General features: G+C 38.5%; 1 long non-coding RNA gene across 2 annotated transcripts in view; it reads left to right on the top strand.

Moving 5' to 3' along the window:
* Positions 1-25,305, top strand: part of LOC140847418 (uncharacterized) — a 371,005-nt gene that overhangs the window by 8,892 nt on the left and 336,808 nt on the right. The window contains exon 1 of one of the 2 annotated variants that reach the window (XR_012127405.1): positions 21,720-21,980. The exons of the other annotated variant lie outside the window; for it this stretch is intronic. This is a non-coding gene — a long non-coding RNA (uncharacterized lncRNA). Of the gene's footprint in view, positions 1-21,719; positions 21,981-25,305 lie in introns of those variants that run through there. 2 annotated transcript variants of the gene reach the window in all.

Genomic DNA, 25,305 nt, shown 5'->3' with positions numbered 1-25,305 from the left:
GAATGCACATACAGAGTACTATTATTCCTTTTTTTAATTTAGAATAAATCTCAACCATGGAATCTCCTGTTACATGCAAATGTTCCAATTTTAAATAAAACCCTTTGGTAGTATAAGAAACATCAATCATTTTTTAGAACACAGGAATACATTTAAAATATATTTTAATTGCTTTCATTTAAAATCCACATAGGTCATTTGATAGGCAGCCCATGAAATGACTTTTAAAGGAAGAAATTTGCTATATGTAAAATATTGGGCTAGCTAGCCAATATAAGGAAAAAACTAAAAATGAATATGAATATGAAGAGAGCTAGCAAATATAATGAAGAAATTAAAAGTGTGGTAGATGGGTTTAGGCAACGCCATGTGTTTGTGGAAAGCGTTTGCTCATTTTCGGCTTTCCAATCTTTTTCTGAAATAGGGCAGAGAATAAATACCAACTTTGTGGGCCATAGTATGATCTCTGTCTCAGCTATTCAGTTCTACTTTGATAGCATGAAATCAGCCATAGAAAACCAGTGAATGTGTGGACTGTGTCTCAATAAAACTTTATTTACAAAAACAGTTGGTTAGCATATGGGCCCTAGGTTTCCAGCCCTTGTTCTAGAAGGTCATCGCCAGTATCATAGCACATGGGAAAACCTGGGATGCCAGCTCCCAAGTTGCATTATTAAGACTACATCACCCTGACGTGTATTTTTTTACAGGTGATACTTGGACAGAAATGTAAGATTGTAGACCAGTAAATAACTTCATAATTAGATTTGGGAACCTCCCAAATAATCTATCAGAAATGAAATGATTCCTTTGGGTAAACAGCCTCCTTCTCAGAATTATCAGCCACTTGAAGGGGGGAACCCTCTGGCTTATGAAACCAACTCTTTACTCATCAAGACTCCAAAGCCCTGTGGTGTAAACAACCCCAAACAATCACACACAGAATTTGACCAAATTCAATCAGACACCACATCAGAAGGCCCATCATGTAGCCCTTTGACTGAGACCTCCAAATGCTCTGAATATCTTCCCGTTGATCTCCCCCTTGTGAAATATTCCCAAGATTCTCCAGCTGGTGGCCACGTTCATCTGGACTTGGACAACACCCTGTCCTGAGTACGTTTTCTGAGGACATAGGTCCACAGGGAGAGTAAACAGTGGTCCCCAACACAGCACCCTAGTTCCAAATTCCATTCAGGAAATATTTACATGTTCAATACTGAGGCATGAAGCTCTGGAAGTCAGCACCCCAGAGCTGCATCTGGCCCACCACCTGCATTTGTAAATAAAGTTTTATTGGAACATAAGACTCACCCATTTGCTCATATACTACCTGTGGCTGGCTGTTTCTCTGCTGCAACCATGATCTGATAGACGTGACAGACAGGAGTGGCCTGAAAAGCTAAAAATATTTCCTCTCTGGCTCTTCACAGAATAAAAGCTATCTGACATCTCTCTAGAGAAGTTCTCTATTAAGCAGTTCTGTTTCTCCATTTCCAAAGTTCCCTACGTTTTGGCATTAAAGTTAGGAATTTGTCTCTAAATTCTCTTAACTTCTGATATAAAAAATGAGCTGGACCTCTTTTTTTCTACAGCATGTCAAAGATTTATGGACATTCAGTGGCATAGAGGAAATGATCGATAGGGAACATTTCGTGCCAGCTGCTTCTCAGGTTGTCGCACTGGAAACAGAGGTAGATTTTTGAACTGGTATCAATTCATCAAGTCTGTTCAAGACCCTAGAGGCAAAAACAGTGCATAACCTTTAAGGAGTATTCTCCTCCCCGAAGGTACTCAGAAGTACATGTACAGCTTTTTCAAAGGAAGCGAAAAATGAAGATTTTTAGCAAAGTTACTTCCATCTCACAACAACGACTATGATCCTAGCATAGAAGGTATATTTTTATAGATTTGAGTCACTCTTTTCTGCTTCTCTAAAACACCTAAGGAAAATCTTACTGAACTACAAAGCGCATCTTTTTAAAGGACACACTATCCATATACTAAGTATGTTTTCAGAAATACCCCCAGTCTTTGAAGACAGAACTACTTGCACCATATAATCAAGTATACTGCAATTAATCAATGAATGGCGACATTATAATGATATTTATTATTGAACATAGATTAGCATTAATACAACTTAAATACAAAGATAACTACTCTCAAGGTAGGTGCCATGTTTCTAATATGACACAAATTGAGAGATTTATTTGAAAATTAGATTTTTGCCACAGGGAATATTGTATTCCTGGGCTATTTCTGTTTCTTGGTCTCTAGAAGTGGTCGCATTTCTTTGGAAGCCACTGCAGTTCCCTCTGTGAAGCTCACTGCAGCTTCTGTCCTAAACAAGCATTATTAAAGACATGCTCTCCTTGAAAATACCCTCAAAATTCCCCTGAAGACAACAGATTCCTATTTTCTGCTCAGCAGCAGACCCTAGCTCTTCAAAAAGCTTTGACATGGGCAGTAAGACCCTCTTTGTATCTCTTCTACATTTATCTACTTCCCTTTTTGAAAGTACCTGAACAGTTTTATACTTTTCCCTTATTTATTTTTCGTTCATCCATTCAGACATCATGCCTTGAAATGTATAGTGAGTATTGGGTATTATGTAGGGCTCCCATAATTCAGAAAGAAAAAACATCAATACATTCCCCTACGACACTCTCAAAATATATCCCGAATTGCTAAGGAAAACACATGTTATACAAAATTCAGACAAGGGGAAGGAAAAAAATACATGTGGTTGCTAATCACTGGACACAATTACTGCTAATATCTTAGAATTACAGGTGATGCTTGAACAAGACTGGTTTGAACTGCATGGGTCCCCTTACATGGGGATTTTTTTTTTCAATTCATTGGATTTAAAAAAAATTGGGCATTATTTTTTAGATTTGCAACAATTTGAAAAAGCATTTTCTCTCTAGCTCACTTTATTGTAAGAATACAGTATAGAATAACATACAGTATCCAAAATAGGTGATAACTGTTTATGTTATTGGTAAGATTCCCAGCCCACAGTAGACTAATTACGTTTTGGGGAAATCAAGTTATATGCAAATTTTCAGCTGCACAGAGGGTTGGTGCCCCAACACCCGGACTGTTCAAGGGTCAACTGTACTTCAAAAGCTGTCACTCCAATATTTTCTTGCATTGTTTCTAACTAAGAAATAACCATCATTTTTATCTTTTCTCCTTGTACGTGATGCTTTAGTTTTCTGTGGCTCCTATTAAAATTTAATTTTAATCACTGTTTCTTTGAGCAAATTGACTACAATGTTGCAAGATGTGACACTTAGGTTTCTTGTGGTGCAGAACTGACTTTCTTGTCTCTCTGGTTTACCATTTTTGTAAAGTTTTGAAAACATACTCTTTATTTCTTCAGACATATTTGTTTTCCCATCTCCGTTCCACTCTGCTGTTCATCTCAGGGTTCACTCATAGGCTAACTCTGGCACTTGGAATTGTTCCAAAACCCATTTTTCCTGTTTTTCCTTGTACATGGTTTTTGTTAATGGGTATTGCCGCTCACAAGTCTTTTCTTCTCCTGAATGGATGGAGTTGGGATGTTGATTAGCAAAGATACCTATGGAGGCAGCCTGCTTTTGACCAGGATTTCTCTGCATGATACAAATGGGTTAATAAAATTGCTTGTGCAGTTGGACCTCTTCTGCCAGTGTGGAGAAGTTCAGTTTCTCCAAATAAAGTTTTTTTTTTTTTTAATTAATGAAGAGGGAGACGGGAAGAAATAACCAGGGGTAGTATTTGTATCCAGTAATTTTCTTTTTCTGGCAAGTCTCTAACTGCCCCTTTCTTTCTTCTGTGTCCCTGAACCACCTGTGCTCAAAACAGAGCATTTCACTGCATTTTTTCAGCTGACTTTTCCGCAGGATTTGATGCTTTTCCCAGACCACCGCCTTGAAACCTGTAAATCTTGAATTTCCATGCCTGGAGTCAGTGGTCTTTTTTATTGCAAGTGTGGATTTCTTAGTCTTAGGACGACATCCAGTCCATCTTTGGCTTGTGGCTTCCATTCCTGTTCGCTGGCCTTCTGTCTGGAATCCCCTAGTTCTCTGCAGAATGAGTTCTTTTTGCAAATACCGTGGGAGCTTCAAAAGTAGCTCTTCAGCACATTGTTTTCTCATTTTTGCATGTTTCTTCTTAGAGGTTATTTGAAGTTCATACTCTGTCCCAGGTAGTTCTGTGCCAGGCATGGGCTTATTCATGTGCCAGTTCATGTGCCATTTGGGGCTTTGTGTTGCTTTTGAACCTAAAGTTTTTTTTGGATGCTATGCTAAAAAGATACACACGTAAGGGACCATCATCTCATTGTCTTTCTCTGATTCCTTGTTAAGATCTAGACCAGTTTGGGGTCCAATAAACCATAAATACTTCAGTGTTGCAACCTGTTCTAGCCATTCGAACAAAATGTTCTCATTTAGTGTCTTCACCTACTCAGGCTAGCAGGAGCCGCTATTTTTTACATTTCACAAAATGGAGATGTGTTTCCTCAAAACGTTGTCTCTTTCTCAGGGGCTCGTAGGCTCGTGGTAAGACAGAACTGCAATTTCAGTGCAAACATTCTGATTCCACCACAGGTTCTGGAGCCTGGCCATTCAAAATGGAAACACAGATTTATGACTTAATAGAAAAATGTATACTGTAAGTAACAGTATGTGCCTCCAAAGGAAGACGTGAATTTTCAGTAAGCATTTGGAGTTTCATTTTGGGAAAACACAGTATACCAAAAGTATTTCTATTTGACAGTTTTTTACTGAGAAGAAAGAAATATTCATGCCCATATATGAATTATAGAGAATTCTTTAGTTTTCAAAATTGAATCATTTTGAATCCAGGACATGCAAATTTCAAATACCCAATGCGTGTTCCTGAGTTCAGTGCCTTATTTTAAAAGCCTTTAAAAGTGACTGCATTTTAAGTAAATTCGTAAATGCTTCAGTCACATTTACATGATAGTGACAAACAGTCCCTTTTTTGTCTCAAAAGTCACTGTGCGAAAGAAACCGAAAGAAGAAAAACAACTGTTTTTCAAATTCTGAATGCTGATAAACCCCACTTTCCCTCTAAATTATTTTCAGTTTCTCACTGTTCTCGCCTCAGTTTTTGTTTGTTTGTTTTTCTTTGTTTTTCCTCATTTTTCCTCCTGGTTTTGCTTCTTCACATCGCAAAGAGGCGTGTTATTTTCTCCGGCTGGCAGATTCTGACATTCTCTGCAGGCCTGAGCATGTTTAGTGAGTTTTGTTATAAAATGGAAAGATGTTTTCTTCATAGTTCCTTCTCCGTTCTGCACACTTCTGCCACCAAACTATTGGTACAAGCACATGACCCTCTGACTATTCCAGCCAGCCATCAAAAAAGAAAAAAGAATCCAAATTATTTGCAACAAGTTTTATGCTTACCTGCCTACAAAATGAATTTGATTCTAAAATTTATTGGGAGCTATTTTCCCGTTTTCACAAAATATGTATGCAGCCCTTGTCTCTAAGGAAATCTGTTCAATGTTGGCGTGTCATTTTCATTTCTGAGAAGTCGCTTTCTAAGGAAAGTCTTAATCTAAAGTTGTGCTTGGTTGTATCTATGAGAACGTGGTATATTGGATGTGATTATCACTTCTGTGGATTTACTACCAAACCAATAAATTTAAATGAATGGACTAAGCAATATTTGCCAAAGAAAGAAAACAATACCGATACAGTGTTATGTCCCTGGGAGATGCTTTAGACTCTCTGCAGGATGTCTCCACACTCCTGCAACAGACGTAACAGGTGCATGCATGTTATTTCCAAACTATGTAACCTAACAGGTCAATAATACAAATAACCATATTGTGATCAATTTGTATATCAAGAGATACATTTTTTGTACTATGTAAATATTTTTTCATCCAAGAAAACTAAGTCTGTAAAATAAGGACCACATGAACAAAACAACAGTAGCAAAAATGGAGAGGGTTACATCGTGCACAGCCACGGTTGCCTCTCCAGGTTTAAAAAACACTCAAGTATTAGTTCTTTCTTCCTGTCATGTACTTCCTTGGCTATGATGGAAGGACTGAAGATGGATACATTTCCTGCTTTGGGGATGTAAGATGTTGTGAACAGTCAGTCTAAAATCAAGCAGAAGCTATGTTCTGAGCCAGCCCCCTCGCCTTTCTGCCTGGTATCTCCTGGCCCAGGGGTCCCCACTCAGACGGGGCTTCTGTCATTTGGGTGCTGTTTGCAGATACTGTATCTGTCTCTGATTCCATAGCACTTATCTCAGTTTCACACGCACAATCCACCTGACCCAGTCTTGATGTAGACTTACGTTAGCCTGAGTAAGTGTCAACCTTTGCACTTCGTCTGTTTACTGAATTTTTGTGGAGTTGATGTATATAATCTGGATCTTGTATATTCACAAGTTCTGGAGAGACTTGCCCACTTGATATGTTGGGTTTTTTTTTTAAAATTATTGAATCAACAGTTCATTTCTCCGAGGGGAATTTTGATATCCAGCGTATATAAGAACAGACAACTGGAAGAGTGAATGAGATTGCCAGACTGAGGTAACTATCAGCCAACTGAGGTGTCTTTCTGCATTTTATCCACCAGGGCACCTGCATATTTGTCCTGCCATGAAGCCCAAATCTAAGGGAATGGATGCAGGCGCTTTTTAGAGTGGTGCTTATGAATGATCAAGTCTAGGGATCTCGCAGGGAGTCTATTAAGTGGTAGATTCTGATTTGCTAGGACTCTGCTGACCCAGATCATAGGTGATTCAATGTTGCTGGGCCCCACACTTGAAAAGTGAGAGATTGGAAGTCATTTATTCAAGGCAAACATGCCTTTCTTTCTTCCTTTTTTTTTTTTTTACCCCTTTCCCCAAGGCAAACCTAAAGTTCCTTTGCGGATTAAATACCCCCCATATCCACCTATGACAAAAGGATTAATTTACTAATAAGTGACCCTTGAAAACAGAAAATAAAAGCATATCATTAATATGTGTGTACAAATGATCACACTGTTTTTTCCCAGCAAACCTCATAAAGCAGTGAACCCTGAAACTGATTAATGGAAGGAAGCCAAAATCAGATGAAATCACATAGCTTTGCAACTTTCTTAAAAAACCTGCAGGGAGAATAGCTGTAAAGTTTCCACGTTTACAATTAGAAATTAGGTCAGATTGCCCCTAGAGCACAACACCAAGATGCCTTTTTAATCATTTTTTCCTCTTCTCTGACACATGATTTTTAAAATGTACTGATTTTCCCTTGTGTCAAATGAACTGGCATTCAGAAATTTCTTCTTCGAGACTGAATTCACTAGAGCACATTTTAGAGAGCTCAGAGAGAGCAATAATTGAGTTTAATTGTGGAAACTTATGTGAAGCCCCGCCAATAGTTTGTCAAAGTCTATAAAAATGATAATCTGGGAGAAAAATTAAATTACAAGTTTTTTTCTTTAATAATAGAATGTCAATAAACAAAAGTTATTGATTAGAGCATTCGGTGCCACATTATATCTATCTATGTATCATGTATTTATCCATCCACTCATCCATCCGTCTACCTATTCATCCATCCAACTGTCTATTCACCCATCTCCCCCCCCCCCCACCCTCCCATCCATCCACCCATCTACCCACCCACCCACCCATCCATCCATCCAACCATCCACCCATCCACCCATCCATCCATGTACACATACATTTATCTATTTGTCTCCCTAATCAACATTTAAGCAAGTTGTATGTACTTGTGCAATGAGTGTATGTATATGTGTGTATAATGTTTTAAAAACCTTCCACATGATTACTTAATGCCTTTTCTGTGACACTTTTGCGAGCAAAGCATTCTTGGTTCATTTGTACATTAGTCTTTACTATAATTTAAGTCATGTTGAAACCATACTCTATTAGTAGTAATGTCTTTCTAATTCTACAAAATACCGTGAAGCCCAATGTGCCTAATATGCCAAGGTGATGCGTGGCTGGCGGTAGAGCCCAAGCCGGTGACCTGTGACCCGGCCGTGTGATGGATGAAGGAGTGGTAGCTTTCAGTTGCCATTTCACATTTCCTTCATGGTAGACCATCCATCAGGGTTCTGCTACTGGGTATTTTCATGTTCTCATCCCTGACCAATCAAAGATCTCGTTGACTTGGCACTGTTGACATTTGGGGCCAGATAACTGTTCACTGTGGAGGGCCACCCTGTGTATTACAGGATGACAAATAGGATCCCTGGTCTCCACCCACCAGACGGCAGCTGACACTGCCAAAAAATAACCCCAACATCACCAGGGTCCCCCCGGGAGCAAAACTGCCCCAGTTGGTGACTGCTGTGCACATTAACCTGAATCGTGAGCTTCTTATTCTGTTAGACATTTAGACATTTAAGCCCACCCATTGCTCTTAAATATTTTCATTTGGATGATAAGCATGCATTTGCTTCCTTGCAAACTGTCATGCTCATTCTTTCTGAAAATCCCAAGAATCCAGTAAATTGCTGAACACTTTCTCTTGATGCAGGAAGCTCACTGGGTATTCGCAAAGTCTGCCATGATGTCCCTACAAACCCATTTAAAAAAGAATTTGGACATTTCTCCTCCCATTGTTGTCTGGGGGAGAAGGTCTTGTCTTGTATTTTCAGCCACATATACATAAGTAAGTGGCATCTATGAAAAGCCCTTATGGCATAGAGTCCAGAAACACTGAACCTTCGAAACCTAAGAAAAATATGTCCTGCACAAAAAAGATACTGATTTCCTTTTTGCCGCCTTCCATAAAGAGTTAGGAAAACGTACTGTTTCATCACTGAACCTTTTCTCCATCCAAAGATTCATCTTGGGTGTTGATGGAACAGCGGGGTTTCTGCAGCCACCCTTAACATGTGGTACCAGGATTCGTCAACTACCAAGGACAGAAGTCACGAGAAGGTGTCATTGTTTCTCCCTTATGAATAATAATGGTTGTCCTGGTGGTACGTTTTAAATGAAATTAGACCTTGAGAAATGAAGGCCATTCATTATAAGCACTGGTTGAGTAAAATGAATAATAGCTAATGTATGATCCTCTTAGCTGATCAAAACAATAAACTCTATTGAATATTGAATATATTGATACTGAATCATGTACAGTAGATGATGCAGCCATTTAACCACATAGACTAGATAATTAATCCAATTAGAAATCCATTTTCTGGGCTCACCAGGACAGGTATTATTTATTTACAATATAACTAGGTTTTAACTAGATTTTAACAATAACTTATAAGAAACCAAAAAAAAAAAGGTAAACTGTACCTGGGCTGGACACATTGGGATCTGTCTGAGGGTATTTTTTCAGCATAATTTTCCATCCTATTTTTATTTGGCTAAGGGTTCACATCTCGTATCTCTTAGCATGATTATCTAGAGTCTTATAAATTCAGAAGAAACACCTTTTATCCACCTTTTCCGTGGAGTTGTTAGCCAGCTATAAAATGAGTTTCATAGTCACTATTTTTCAAAGACTCTTCGTTGTAACAAGTGGGAACCTAATTCATCTTTAAATGCATGCGATGTATGGATCCCTTCAGATGACCAGTTTTTCAATAGATATTATGATATTTCTCACATTGTGTCTTTGAACCAAAATGTTGAAAACAGTATGCTCTCTTAATTGTACATGACAAGGCATAAGCATGTTATTTATTGGCTATTTTCAAGTTAAACTGTAATAAAAATATGAAAATATGACATGTTAAAATATGACAGTAAGTGGAATAATCATAAAATCCATTTGGAAGTATTAGTATAGATTCACAGTAACTCCTAGCGTGGTTCAGGGTGCAAATTTAATGGATAGCAGTAGCTACCCTTTAATTTCAAAGGCCAATATATTTTACAAAAGGTAATTATCGCATAACCTTCCTTTAGTTATGCACTGAAGAGTTTAATGAAGGGTTGGTAATGATTATGTCTCTATATTGTTTACTTTCTTTTTTATATACAATCAATAAATAATCCTTCTTAGGCACTTTATTTTACCAGATAATTTTGGACTTGATTAATTAATTGCTTAAAACGGGACATGCATGCCCTGGGGTTTCCATGCCATCTAAATTGAATTAACCAATCTACTTCCCCTGTCACTAATTTTCGGGGAAAGTCATTTTTGGAATCCTATTAACTTTACCATTGTATCTGTTTTATCTGGGCTGCTTCTCTGTGGAATATTCATTACATATCAGAGCGTTGTTCCATAGGGGAAATGAGCAAGCATTTGTAAAAGTAATATGGGTTAGTATTTCTGCAGGAAAATATAAACCTGTAGAAATAAAGGGTGCATTCAGGTAATTGAAAGGGATATTTTTTTTTCACATATTGGAAGTTATTTTGGGCAGCCAGCTTGGGAGGGAGGTTATCACTTCCTGGATGTTTACTATTTTAAATTAAAAACTGTAGGTAGAATAAAAAAACCTACCTCCCAAACCTCAAAATCAGATCTTGTTTTCTTATTAATAAAAGAATTTTTGGCAGGGAAATATTTATGTTATGCATTTAGATGGTCACAGAGCACCAAAGTGTAGCATTCTCAATAGCGCACAGCGCTTAGGAATATGATAATTAAGCTCTGGGCCATACATTGTCTATTATTTATGTATATTCAGAACCCTGAAATTCAAGAGATTTAAACATAGACTGTCACTGATGTATTTGCCTTAAAATCGTATAAAACATGGACAGCTGGGATACTCTGCTCCTTTGGCATCCCTTATTGTTACCCTACAGTAATTTTTCAGCAATAATATATAGTGAAATGAATATACATGAATATATATTCTCTTATTTACAGTGCTGAGGGGTAGTCACAGAAACAAGTAACTGTTTTGTATTCGTCTATTCTGGATCTTCAGATAGAAGAGACAGTAGGTGGTGGCAGCTTACACCCTGAATTCTGTCTTTGGGGATGATTTCTCTTTTCCTTTCCATGACGGGGATCTCTGTGACGCACAGGTGCCTGGCCGTAGAATTTTCTTACCAAATGAGAAAACTGCAACATGATCTACTTATTTATAGATAATATGTCCAGTTGTGGCCATCCTTACCCGAATTGCAAAAGACTGCTGTATGTGATCGGTGGTATAAACCTGGGGTTCAGGAAAAGTAGCGGGTGAGCACAAAAAATGGGGGAGGCAAAAGAGAATCTGCAAGGAGAGAAAAGGATGTAAACACTAGAGAAACAACGGAAAGAAATCCAAAGAGCATCTCTGCGCAGTGTTTGTAGTACTCAAATCTACCCGGCATGAATTTATGGATCACAGTTTAAAGCGTCCATCGCCAAGTTTCACCTCTGCGTTCGGTTGAAATATCCAATGACAGCAAAACCCACGTATTCACGAAGATCGAGAATTACATGGGAACGTGGCAAAGTTTGAGAGGAAGATAAGAATGTTCACAGCACCTCAATTGGTGAGCGCCTACCACCTACGAGGGAATCCAGGACCTTAGTACTTCCAAGTGCACATGAGCACAGCTATAAAGCAGGCAGAGAACTTGGACCATGTGTGACCCTTAAGGCAACTGTGAATCAGTTTACAGCCCTCCAGAAAATGCAAAACGATGCAGGGGAGCAGTCTCAGAGTTGGATCCGTTTGGGGGGTTTCCACTCGAATTAATCCCGCACTGGTTACTTCCTTGTCATTTTCTCATTCCCAGAAATGAATGAAACTGTGTCTTTTACTGATTTCAGTCGTCATCACCTTTATTCCTTAAAGCTATTTATTGAGCACACATGCTGAGTAAATGGTTATGCAAATGTCCAGAGAAGCAAATATAAACAGTGTATCCAGGAATCAGCAGAAACAACTCTCCCTGCAGAAATGGGCAAATAAGCTGTATTTGGCAGTCAGGAAACTACAGTCTGGTTGCAGATGATAATTGTGCTCATTCCACTCAACATGGCAATGCATGCATAGTTGTGGGAGAGAGAGATACACTGAGGGGAAGCGACTCCCTTGTGGAAAATGCAGTCCTTTAAAAATCTCAGAGCTTGGCATCTGCCAACATCAGAAAACTTTCAGTAGAGCACTTGTCTTTGAAGGTAAAAGGGTGGATTAGACATGTTACTTCAAAGGATTCAGACTCAAGAGACAAAGGAATGAGGTTGACCCGGACCACAGAGTCGGCATTTGTATAATGGGAACATTATAGGCTGGAACCCAGAGGGATTTGGAGAGGAATTCCCTATGTACTGACGTCTGAAGTAACCAGTCAGAGATGGGCAGGGATTCACCAGCAGGCAAAACACACCAAGAAGGTCCCTGGGGGACATAAAAAGCTCTTCCAGGCAGAGAGAATGCAGGAGCCAAGATGAATGGAAGGCAAAGGTCAAGTCCTGGAATGACTCCCACACCCCTCAAGGGCAGCGGCCACCCTGTATGAAATGGGTATGTACATCCCTATGCGTGTGCAATTTACCCTATCCGATTCTGAACATCGACCTTTTTCATTTTGCATATTGTCGTTCAATCATGTTGCCACTGAACGCATATGAGACAACCGTGCCTTTGAAAAGTAGTGCACAGACGTCTCAAGAACTGGCCAAAAATCAAAACAAAACCATTAAAGTGATGGCAGAACCAGGCAATTACATTTTGACTATGTCTCCGCTCTTTGCCCTGTTGTCTTCACGTGTTAAGTAACGTCTTTCCGATATTTACCACTAAGAGTCGCGTTCTTGTCACCTCCCATCTCTGCTTTCCATGGAAGTCGCACCAACTTCTCCTTTAATGCTTATGAAAAGGTGGGAAGTGAAGGATGACCATGCATTTAAAAGAAAGAACATGCCCAAGGAGCCTGAAATGGAAAAAAAAAAAAATTTCTGCAAAATTACAGATATATTTCCCATCATAAACAAGAAATATGTATTTTATTTTGTGTTCTTAGAGACTGTCAAATGATGAGTAAATCTTAAATCAAGAACAACTTTCTGTAAAATCCCAGGAATCAAACAACAAGAACTGATTGTAGAAATCGCATATAGGATTGGTAATTATTTATTTTTAAATGTGGGAGGAATTTTTTTTCATTTGTAAAAGTCATTGGCATTTAATTGCGTAGAGACAAACATTGCCAGTATGTTTGGTATATATCATCCCAGACCATTCAATGCTTCTCTGTGTGTGTATAAAACAAGAATATAATTTCATTTGACAGTACATTGTGAATATTTTTCTAGAACCATTGTATGTAGATCAAATGTAGGAGAAACTGAAAAAGAAAATAAATCGGACATCTTTATAAAATAAAGGACATTTGTCAATACGTAAATCAAAAAGAGAAAAGTGACTTTTTAAAATCCAGGGTAAACGATGAGAGGGAAACAAAAAGCCTTTGTGCTTAAGAAATACTGAAATTTTACACTTGAATTTTTAGAAAGAAAGATAGAGGAGAAAAATAGAGACAGACGTGGAGGATGCAGGAAGACCTTCAATCCTAATGACATGGAAGGCTTCAAAACCTCAGAAAGGTCTAAAATATCTACTGACAGGAGTGGAGAAAGCGTTGCATATAAAGAAAATAACCAGAATATTGGGAGTTAACACAGAAGTAATGCCATCACAATTTCAGAAAACATTATTTTTACCTTAGAATTTTATATACAGTGAAGGATTGGACAACAAAGAAATGCAATTGCTGAGAACATGTACTATGTGCATCTGTCATGATAAAAATTTACCCTAGCATGTGCCATGTAGCATTAAAATTACATTAGTCCCTCAGACTAACACTTTTACCCATCCAGCTTATGGTTTGATCTCTGCAAACACAATATGGGTGCTCTTGACTTATTTTTAGAGTTCATATGTAAAATGTAAAAGGGTGCCTATATATATCTATACAATACAATGAAAATGGTGAAAACCTAAAAAATGTGAAGACTGTTTCCCATCAGAGGTAAACAAACCCTGAAGGTAACTACTATTCATATTTTGCACTTTGAAGAATAAATGGATGAGGCATGAAAGAGTTGAGTCAACCATTAGAATTTAAAGGTCACATTCCTTAAAATTGCAAAGTCAGCATTAGAAAAATGGAAAAATATGTTTTGCCTTCCTTAAATATTTTAATTTTTTAAGCCTTTTGCCTGTGGTACATCATCTTAAAACCTGTTTCAAATATCTTTTTCCAGCCTATGGCTCTATTTTCCTGCCTTTCATGTTATCTTTTGTTTCAGAATGTCCTTAGTTTTAATGTAATTAGGTGCATCCATATTTCCCTTTATGACTTATGCCTTTACTGCCATTTTCAAGAGTTCCTTCAAGAAAAGAACTCAGAATGGCCACTATTTCACATAGCAAATACTTCATTACAATTTACTTATAATGGTCCACACTGGAGGCCACGTAAGATGTCTTAAAATGAAGTGCTGATTTCTTGAGTTACGGAATGTGCACATCAAATTGCACACATCAAAATTAGTGTAAATATTTCCTGACACAACAGAGCATAGCAGGAAAAGTGTATAATACATGTTTATGATACACCATATTAATTATAATTCACATAGATTGTGCACATAAGACATACGGGGAAAAACATTTGACTATTCTTATGTTGTAATTTTTCTGTAATGAACATAAATTCTGGAATCCAAAATGGGATAAGATTCAATTAGGGAAACTAAATGCTTGTAAAAATGAAAATCATTTCCCATCATGTTATTTGAGCATGAGTTCTATAAAACTACCCCATCAAGTTACTTTAATGGACTTTCCACTTATTACAACCCAACAATGAAAAGGTGCCTTGAACTTGCCTGGTCACCTCTGAGATGATAAAGTTTACAGGAGGAATAATTAAATGCCAGATGGAAGCAAGACTAGCCTTCCCTGCCCAGGGGAATGTAAAGAGAGAAAAAATAAATTAAATACAATAGCTGTTTTGAGAGTAAAAAGCAAAGCAGAGAAAAATGTGATAATTTTGCTATAAACATTACAAAATATAAAAGAGAAGAAAATCTCTACCACCTCCTGTAAAGTGCCATATGCTATATATTCAGAAAAATAATAAGAATTTAATGACAGTCAGCAATTAATCCAACTTTCATAAAGACAATATGTTGTTTCATGCTTTAACACTTTGAATGTAAAATAATTACTAAGAACATCTCATACTTACATGACTATACATGGATTCCAGAAAAGTAGATGAATAATTTGTAGTGATGATAAATCAGCTTGGGAAATGGTACTGACAGAAAGAAATGGACAATAATGGCTTTAACTTATTTACAGACTAACTCTGACCATCTCCCTTGAGACAGAATATTTAAATTTCACAAACACATACTTTCAACATATTTTCTCCATATTGTTATTACGTGAAATATGTGATTTTTTAAGTCTATGTGCAGAAGAAAGTCACCTTTCCATCAAAAGACAGACTTTATTTCCCCAAATTCTCCAAACCTGCCAGAAGATCTTGCTGTTGTGACTCCAATATTTGCAAGGAAGAAGAAAGAAAACTTCATGGATTTTTAATTTAGTCCATGGATGATGATCCCTTATTGATTTGAAGTTCATGAAGATTTAATAATTTTCTCATTAGATATTAATCTGAGGCCACCAATAGAGTAGCAGGTCCAAGATAACAGGAAAAGGATGCAATAATTTCTAGAAACCAGTATTTTTCCTTCAGTGGTACCATTATGCCATCACATTCTCATGTCTGCCTGACTTCCTGGTAAACAGGACAATGACCTTCCAGCCTTCCTCTGGGACTAAAAATCCATCCCTTTTTGCTGCTATATAATCCTAACATAAGAACAACCAAATCAAATTTAGTTGGCTCTAGACCTATGAGTGCCATTAAAAACTGGACATTTTCATGTGCCTCATAGGACAACCACAATTACATAATTTTCTTTAATTAGGAGGCTTGGTGCCCTAATTCAGGGAGGAGGTTTTTCTCCATCGGGTGTAACTTTTAGATCACAGCCTGCATTTTCCCCCTCCTTTAAGTCCTATTTCTTATCATCATCGTACATATTGTTGTATTCGTCCTCTGGTTTTTCTTCAAGAACATTTTTATTCTGTTTATATTCTTTTTCTAGTGGCTGATGCTACCCATCTGATTTTTCCCTGAAATATGTTTTTTTTTTTTTTTTTTTTGGTTAGTCATTTTACTTTGAAAACTCAATTACATTACAGGGGACTATAAAGCTCAAATTCAGACATAATAGCAGAGGAATGGCTTCCATTGTTAATTTTCTTTCCAAAGTTAGCAAAACAGTGTTTTGTAGTAACAATCCAAGTGTTAAACAGTGCAAACTCAAAATGAGTATTTTCCTAAGCCCAAGTCAAAAAAAATACATGTAACATACCATGTGTAGGGAAAATGGAAGTTGCACAGCCAGGATCCTCACCTGATCCTAAGCTACTCCACCACTGTGTACACACGATGATGTAATTCTTAGCTTACTGAGCAGGTGCATGCTTGCATACCTGTAGGCAATAAGCCATTACTGCCTGTGTTTCTATAAAAAGAGCCCCACCCAGTGCTAAGGGCAGAGCCTGGGGCAGAGGCCCAGCTGGAGGCAGAGACCAGGCAGACGAATTCTAGCACTCGACCTACCGCTGTGAGGATCAACTTTCGTATAAGCCCCTTTTTAACCCCGATGTTCCACTGTCATTTTTTAGTCTCACCAAATCCAAGGTGAACTTGCCCTGGGCTGAAACCCCCTTTGGCCTGGAGCTACATCATGATTTCAGAAAAAAAACATTTCCATAAATGTGTCTGTATTTTATTTTGCTAGTCCACATTCCTAGAATTGCACAGTTAACTTTAAAATCATTGTTGCATTGAGTGAGTTTTAGTGGATTAAAGGATCTGTTGCTCATCTTGAGTTTTTACTATCTTTAAACCTTTATCATATAAATATGTCAGGTAGCCTCAAACTTACCTCTGGATTCAATAAAACCCAAATCCAAGTTAAAGCCAGGTTTCTACAGAAATCAATGTTCATCATAAATTATGGTGGAAATGACATTTAGGAAGAATTGGAAGGACATTTGGGTAAATAAAAAATATGGAGAATTCACATCACTGGGCAATAATTGCAATATTTCAGCCATCTATCGGCACAGAAATGGACACACAGATCAACAGGAATTGATGATGCATTGAGAAAACATTACAGACCTCTACTGTCCCTTGATTAATGATAAAGTCAGAACCATAGAGAGAAAGAAAGAGGGAGTCTTTGGATATAGAAAAAAAATGACACAAGAATAACAACATGTACCTCACACCACACACAAAAGTGTTAATCATGCCATAGTTCTGTCCTGAATGGTACCCCAGAAGCACAATTCTGACAATTCTCAACGAAGAATCGTGTGCGTCCAACAGGGACTCCCTGTCTAGATGGTCATCCTGGAAGCCCCTAATTTTCCTTATTTTCCTTCAGCCTGTGATTTTTAAATATTTCTATATATTTATTTTTTAGCATTTTGCCTACTTTAATTAAACAACTAACCTGGTTTACCTGAATGTATGGTAAATTACTGCTTCCAATTTGTTCTGATATTTCAAAACTATTTTCTGCAGCAGTCTCCCCCAGGCGATCCCTGGGGGACTCCTCCCAACACCCCCAGGGAATGCCTGATATATGAACTGTACCAAACCCTCTATATATTGTGTTTTTTTCCTATGCATACACACCTGTGATAAAGTTGAATTTGCAAATTGGGCACAGACCCAGATTCACTAGAATGACTAATAATAAAATAGGACCATGAGAACACTATATCGTAAGGAAAGTTATGTGAATGTGGCCTCACTGTCAAAATACCTTAGTGGCCTGCAGGCACCCTGTCCAGTGAGCATGTGAGATGATAAAATACTGTGCGGGGAGGTGGCGAGAGGTGGGGGACGTGGGCACGCGACCCGACCGACGTCAGGTACTCATGTACCTCCATGACTACAGGTGTGCCTCATTTCACGGTGCTTCCCAGACACAGCGATATTTCACCAATTGAAGGGTGTTTGCAGCAACCGTATGTGGAGCTAGCCCCCCCCCCGGCATTGTTTCCCCACCAGCATTGGCCGGCTTTGTGTCTCTGGGTCCCATCTGGTAATTTTCACAGTATTTCCAACATTTTTGCTATATTAGTTACAGTGATCCATAATCAGTGATTATGACTAGTGGAAGCTCAGAGAATGGTTAGCCTTGGTTAGCAATAATCTTTTATTAAGGTGTGTACAGGTTTTTAAAGATATTTATTGCACCTGTAACTGACTACAGGCTAGTGTCAACTTACCTTTTATAGGTCCGGGAATCCACACTCCGAGGTGGGGCTGAATGCACCGGAAGGAGGGTTATCTGCCTCAGCCCCTTGAAAACATAGGTGGGGGGACTGTGGTGTTTTATATAACCTCTGGGGCACAGACAGAAAAGCGAATTGATTCATCTATTTGGGGTGAAGAAGCCTTTCATCAGGAGTAATAATGATCATGAAAAAAGAAGTACTTGCATTTATTAACAAATATATTAATTGATGCTCACATTTAATTAGGAAATTCATTGTTCTGCAAAAAAAAAAATGTATCCTGTCCTATTTGGTGAAGTCATCAGAATCAAACACGGCAGAATATCTGGAAAAATCACTACATACACAAAACACAAATGAATGGATATTTTGCTGTTTTGTCTTGCCTTGATGAGGATAATCATGTTAACAACTCTTTATTGTGATGGGGTTTGTTGAGCTAAAAGTAGGTATCGATTGTCCGTGTTTATATTACTACCTAACTATTTCAAAATTAAACTTGAAAAGATGGGTTGCAATGCAGAAAGCCTCAGTTATCAAGAGTATTAGAATTCTGGAAACTTGAAGAAATGATATTAAGCTCCATTTAAACAGCTAAAGATCTGAAAATGTAAAGGAATGATTAAGAAATGGTCTTACATACTTTTGATTGAAATTGGGGAAGATTACTGTGGAATTGTACTAAGGACAATATCTAAGGGACTATACTAGAATTGTAAAAGGTGGTCTCTTTTAGATTCAAGAAGATGAGAATCGAGAATTCCCATTAGGATTGGGGGGAAAAACTCTCTATATTCACTCAAAATATACAAAAGGAAGGAAAAACAAACAGAATAAAAGTGAGACAGAGAAGAAAGTTTGAATAGAATACAAAAATATCCTGCTACATGCTCTGTACAATATATATACACATATATATGTGTATATGTGTTTATGTGTATGTGTATATATATATATATATATAAGGATCTGAAAGATTTATGTAGAAGTGGTAAAGGGTCAATGACAAATCAAAGCAAGACTTGTAAACTTAGAATAATATCAGATAAATAACTTTACAATGATGGTGGTAACTGTAATGATACCAAATTTTGTTTTATGTGGAGTTTAAATTTGCACACAGAAAAAAACATAGCTACAAAATATGGAGTCAGAAATATCTACATAGAAATGTATACAAAGCAAACAACATCGCCAGACTCATTTATTACCAGGCGCACTGGAAAAATAGCAAAAGTAAACAGCATAGTTCACAAACTTGATCTAATTGATAAATATACAACCTCAAATTCAATGCTCTGCAAGCAGTATACAATTTTTCAAGCTGACTGTGAATTAGGTCACGAAGCACGTTTCCCTAAGCACCTGAAACACGTTTACAGACCCTGTTTTTTTCCTAAAAAAAAAAAAAAAAAAGAAATCATTGATTAGAAACCATATAAAAGTTTCAATGACAGAAACATTAAATAAATATCTGCCTGGAATTTTAAAGTGCACTGCTGAAATAAAATGGATCACAGAACACATTCAAGTGGAAATCTAAAAATCTGTAGCAATGAACAATAACAAAACGTCACTAAAACTTACTGCATGTAAGTTTTAGAGGATCTGATGATATTCAGAATGTAACATACCAGTAAGAGAGGCTGAAAATCAGCTACCTAAGCTCCCAAGTTAAGAATTTGCAAAATTTAAAGACATACCCAAATAAACAAAAAAATAAGTAAAAAAACCTAATAGCCTAATTAAAGTGAAGTGAAAATATACAGAATGCATTACACCCCAGGTTGGTTCTGTGAAAACAGATCTACATTTAAAATTTCGTCTGTCGGAATGGTCAGTTTTATAAGATGGAAGAGAAATTGACCCAAGATGTGAAAGAAACAAATATACACGTCAAAAAGGATAAAAATGTAAGACACGCTACAAGGAATTTTTGAATTATACTGATGTAACTGCAGCTATGCTAACTAATAGTATAATTGTCGAGGGAGCAGTCAAGTTCTCAGCAGATGTGTAACCGTAGAGAAATAAAGTCAGTGAATCAATCTACCCTTTTATTGTTATTCCTGAAAGGAATGGAGACACAGAGGCCTAGATAACAAACCCACGCTTCTCTCAACTTCTTGAAGGGTTTGCTCCCTCTCAGAGGAGAAATTAAATATTTACCACCTGGAATTTCCTCACCTGCCCCTGTTTTCCCTGACCCCTCCCTTCACAGTCACACCCCATCACCTGAGGCTTCCGCCGGCTCCTGCCTCCGGATGGGGCTCGGCCTGCTGTTTGCTTAGACCTCAGCCTTGCTGTCCAGTCGTCTTGCCCAACTATCACTTACTTAGCAAGTCATTTCCTGACCTCCTTCCACACTTTCCCCTACACTCCAGGACCCTTGGCTCTGCTCACTTTAAAAAAATAAATAAATAAAACTGTCAAGCTTATCTAGAAAATTAGTCTCTGTACCCCTTTGGGTAGGAGGAGATGCCCCCGGTCATAAAAAACAGAATCCATGCCCCAGAACACGGATAGATTTCTCAACATTGGGATTCCTGTCAGCTTGGCCCTAAGAGGATATTTAAACAGTGGGCAACGTCCCAAAGCCTCTGTGTGTAGTCAGCGCACTCAAGAGAATCATAACATGAATATATGCACATGGATGTATACAAAATACACAAATATCTAATCTATCTGCACGATACGATGAGAATAGTAAAAACCAGTAAGAAACGGGAAGGGGGAAGGATTTAGTAAGTGTTTCATAGGAACTGTACATAAAGGAGCTAAACAGTCATTTACAGGATAACATGGGACTAAAATTGTCAGTCGCTCAATGTCCAGAATTCCACAAGTGAAGGTTTTATTAATATATAAAGATGTTTTGCCCCAGAGGTGTGAGCTTTATTCACACCACAAGGCAGCCCCTTCCCAGTAGTGATCAGCTGTGAGATTTAACTGTTTCCCACGTACCAAAGTAACTTGTTGGTCTTCATTCCCAGTAATAAAGGAGACTTTGGTGGACTCACCACCGTTTCTCACCAAACCCTGAAAGCTTTTTCCACAGGTGCCTTTAACTATTTTCAGCAAGCCTGCCTCATCCATTTTTGTTTTAAATAAGTAACATCTGCCTGAAGTTCGCCTGAGGAGGTTAGGAAGAGGGTTGTCCAGAGTAAATACCTGTAATATTTTGTGATTTACGAGAATATTTGATGGCTTTCTGCCTTGGGGGCTCAGAGATCCTGAAGCCGTTGGTATTTCCTGGGAGGGGAGCCACAAAGGTGTCTTTTGTTATGGGAAGGAGGTGGCCTCTGGGAAGCCCCAAGGATGGGGGCTGGTTGCCAGGGGAACCGCTGTGTAATAGAAGGTGGAACTTCAACCCCACCCCTACCTCCGGGGAGGGGAGAGGGGCTGCAGGTCCAGCCCATCCCCAGTGGCCAAGGATTTAGTCGGTTCTGCCTACAGTGACGCCTCCACAAATCCCCCCAGGAGGGGCTTTCGAGAGCTGCCTGGTGGTGAGGGCGTGGAGCTTGGGAAGGGGCTGTTTGCAGAGGGCTGTTTGGGGAGGGCACAGAGCCTCCACACCCCCTCCCCATGCCAGGCCCTCAGCATCTCTCTTCTTCCTGGCCGCCCCTGACGGACATCCTTTAACAAGGAGCCAGGGATCTGGTAAGTAATCTGCTTCTCTGGGTTCTGTGAGCCACTCTGGCAAATGCAGAAAACCTAACAAGAGGGTGTCTTGGGAAACTGCCTCACAGCACAGGTGGCACCCGGATTGGCATTCGCCGTGTGCACCAGGGCTGGGCGGTCTTCTGGGACTGAGCCCTTACTCTGTGGGATCTGCAGCTCTCTGGGACAAGATCATGTCAGAATCGAGTGCAGCTGCTCGGACGTGGGGAGGTGTTTCCCCTGCACCTAGGAACTGGGGACCAGACCTTCGTATGACCTCCCTGAGGGGGCTCTGTGCTTTTTCCCATCTTCTTTATTAATATTTCGTATTGTTTCCCCTATAGCTAAAGTGTTCTCTTGTTATTTTTATTGTGTACAATGTGTTGGTTTCTCCAAGTTTACTTCAAAGACCATGAGGAATTGCATTTTAAAATAAAATTCGTTCTTCATGGTGGTGATCGGAATGTCATGCATGCACTATTTGGATGAGCAGATGATTCTTGTTGAGACGATCCGTTCACCCAGTTGTTCCTTGTGGTAAAATGACACTTGATTCTCTGCAGTGGTTTCAAAGTTAAACAAAGGCAAACAAGAGCTCCCAGACTGAGGTGGCCAGTGAGTAAACAGTGATAGGCTACAGCGGTTTGGAGCTTAGACTCAATTTTTGAGCATTTAGACAGTGTATTTGAGATGCAGTAACTCACTATGTAAAAGAAATTGTTCAGATGCTTTAAGAGGTGGAGTGGAAAACAATGCTGAAATCCTGTTTTTCGTTTTCACAAAATCTTCATGAGAAATCAACTTATTTGTATATAATTATGTATATCACTGCATTTACCCTGTTAACATACTATGTTTATATATACAGCGTAACAATATATATAAACATAACGTTAGATTAAGTAGGTTCACATGGATACATTATATGTTTATGTATGTGCATGTAATGGAATTTGGGGCCACTACCCTGTTATTTCTATTGCAGAAATGATTACAAGTAAATTAAAAGCTTAGCGAGAGAAATGATCCGTGCCTCAGTACATCCACAGGTTGAGAAACAAGTTGAATAGAGGGGTTTGGCTGAGTATAAATTGCTATTACAAGACTTAAGGGTTAAGGAAAAGCAGGACGTCGGGTGACTGATCCTGTAAGGCCACCCTAGGGGCAGCTTTGGAACTGAGGAATGACCCAACCGCGGCCATCACCTGCATTTTCATTCTACTTTATTGTATTATTTTTCATTTTATTCTTTAAATGTTTCCGTGCCTAACACAGGGCCTAACACATGGCAGAGTTTGTTTGTTTGTTTCTTCCTGTCTTTTAGGTTTGTTTATTTACCTATTTGTATAGAGAGGTCCATACAATCAAATGCACAGATCTTGGTCTAAAGCTTCAGGAGTGTTGACATGGGTGCCCCCTCCTGTAACCATCACCCAGATCCAGATATCAACCATTGTCACTGATTCTTTTTCCCCTTCACCTATTTCACCCATCACCCCCTCCTCTCCTATAGCAGCCACCAGTCTGCTCTGTGGGTCTGTTTCTAGTTTGTTTGTCTTTGGATTCCAGATATAAGTGAAATCATTTGGTACTCGTCCTTCTCCGCTTGGCTTATTTCACTGAGCATAATACCCTCTAGCTCCATCCATGTTGTTGCAAATGGTAGGATTTGTTTTCTTCTTATGGCTGAATAATATTCCATTGTGTGTATGTACCACGACTTCTTTATCCATTCACCTACTGATGGACACTTGGGTTGCTTCCGTATCTTGGCTATTGTAAATAATGCTGCCATATACACAAGGGTGCATCTTTTTTTTGAATTAGTGTTTTTATTTTTTTCAGATAAATACTCAGAAGTAGAATTACCAGATCATATGGTATTTCTGTTCTTAAGTTTCTGAGGAATCTGCATAATGCTTTCCACAGTGGTTGCCCCAATTTGCATTCCCACCAACAGTATTAGGAGGGTTCCCCTTTCTCCACATCCTCGCCAACACTTGTTATCTCTTGTCTTTTGGATTGTGGCCATTCTGACTGGTGTGAGGTGATATCTCATTGTGGTTTTTGATTGGCATTTCTCTGATGATGAGCAATATGGAGCATCTTCTCAGGTGCCTGTTGGCCATCTGAATTTCCTCTTTGGGAAAATGTCTGTTCAGGTCCTCTGCCCATTTTTTAACTGGATTACTTGTTTTGGTGTTGAGGTGTTTGAGATCTTTATATATTTTGGACACCACCCCCTTAGCAAATATGTCATTCACAAACATCTCCCACACTGTAGGTTGTGTTTTTGTTTTGTTGATAGTTTCCTCTGCTGTACAGAACCTTTTTAGTTTGATGTAGCCCCACTCGTTCATTTTTATGTTTACCTTGACTGCAGAGACATATCGAGAAAAAAATTACTATTACCGATGTTCAGGAGTTTACTGCCTATGTTTTCTTCTAGGACGGTTATGGTTTCAAGTCTTATATTTAGGTCTTTTATCCATTTTGAGTTATTTTTGTGTATGGTGTAAAATATTATTGAATCTAACAGGTAGTTGTCCACCATAAAGCTAAACATTAACTTGTTTGAGGTGTAAGCTGTGTAATCAACACATACTGATATAAATAAATAGGCAAATTGTACAGTCATTTCAAAGTGTCCAAAACAGATTTCAAAGCAACGTTTTAGAGGAACGTTTAACTAAATCATGATGCGGTAAGAGAAGTAAAGAAAAAAAACTTCTAAAAGAAGCATGCATAAAAAATGAAAGACAGAGAACTCAAGGTTGGTCTTTTACCAGACATTCATGTGGACATGTCCCTTTCAGGACTGTATGAATAGACTTTATGTCAGTTTGGCGTATTTGTGTGTGTGTGTGTGTGTGTGTGTGTGTGTGTAAAGCCATGTTCTGCACAGCCCTCACTTATTTTCTGTTTGCCTCGCTCTTTTCACACTAATGCAACCCCCAGATTCATAGGAGGCAAGCGTGTGTGGTGATGAAACTCGATTTCTGGCAAATCTGATTTTTAAAATCTCTTTGAATAACTTTGCCCTCTCTTTGGAATTTTTAAAGATACTTGAGAGGAACAGTTGGTCAGAGTTTAGCACTGTTGGCACCGAGCCATCCCCAGGTCAAAGATTGCAGCAAGTTTTGAATCTTATAGCTCAGGATGGAAAATGCCTGAGTTGATGAAATTCTGTTGGCATTTTGGGCGGATGCCCGGGGAAGCAGTTTTAACCCTCTTTTTGTTTCATCTCAAGGAGGAGGAGTGATTTTAAGAGAGAAATTCTAAGAACACTGTAACCACTACAAAACTAGGCGAGACTCTAAGAATA

The sequence above is a fragment of the Manis javanica genome, chromosome X (genome assembly GCF_040802235.1).
Source record: "Manis javanica isolate MJ-LG chromosome X, MJ_LKY, whole genome shotgun sequence".
Lineage (NCBI taxonomy): Eukaryota > Metazoa > Chordata > Mammalia > Pholidota > Manidae > Manis > Manis javanica.
Note: the sequence above shows the minus strand (reverse complement) of the source record. Positions and strands in the feature narration are given on the sequence as shown.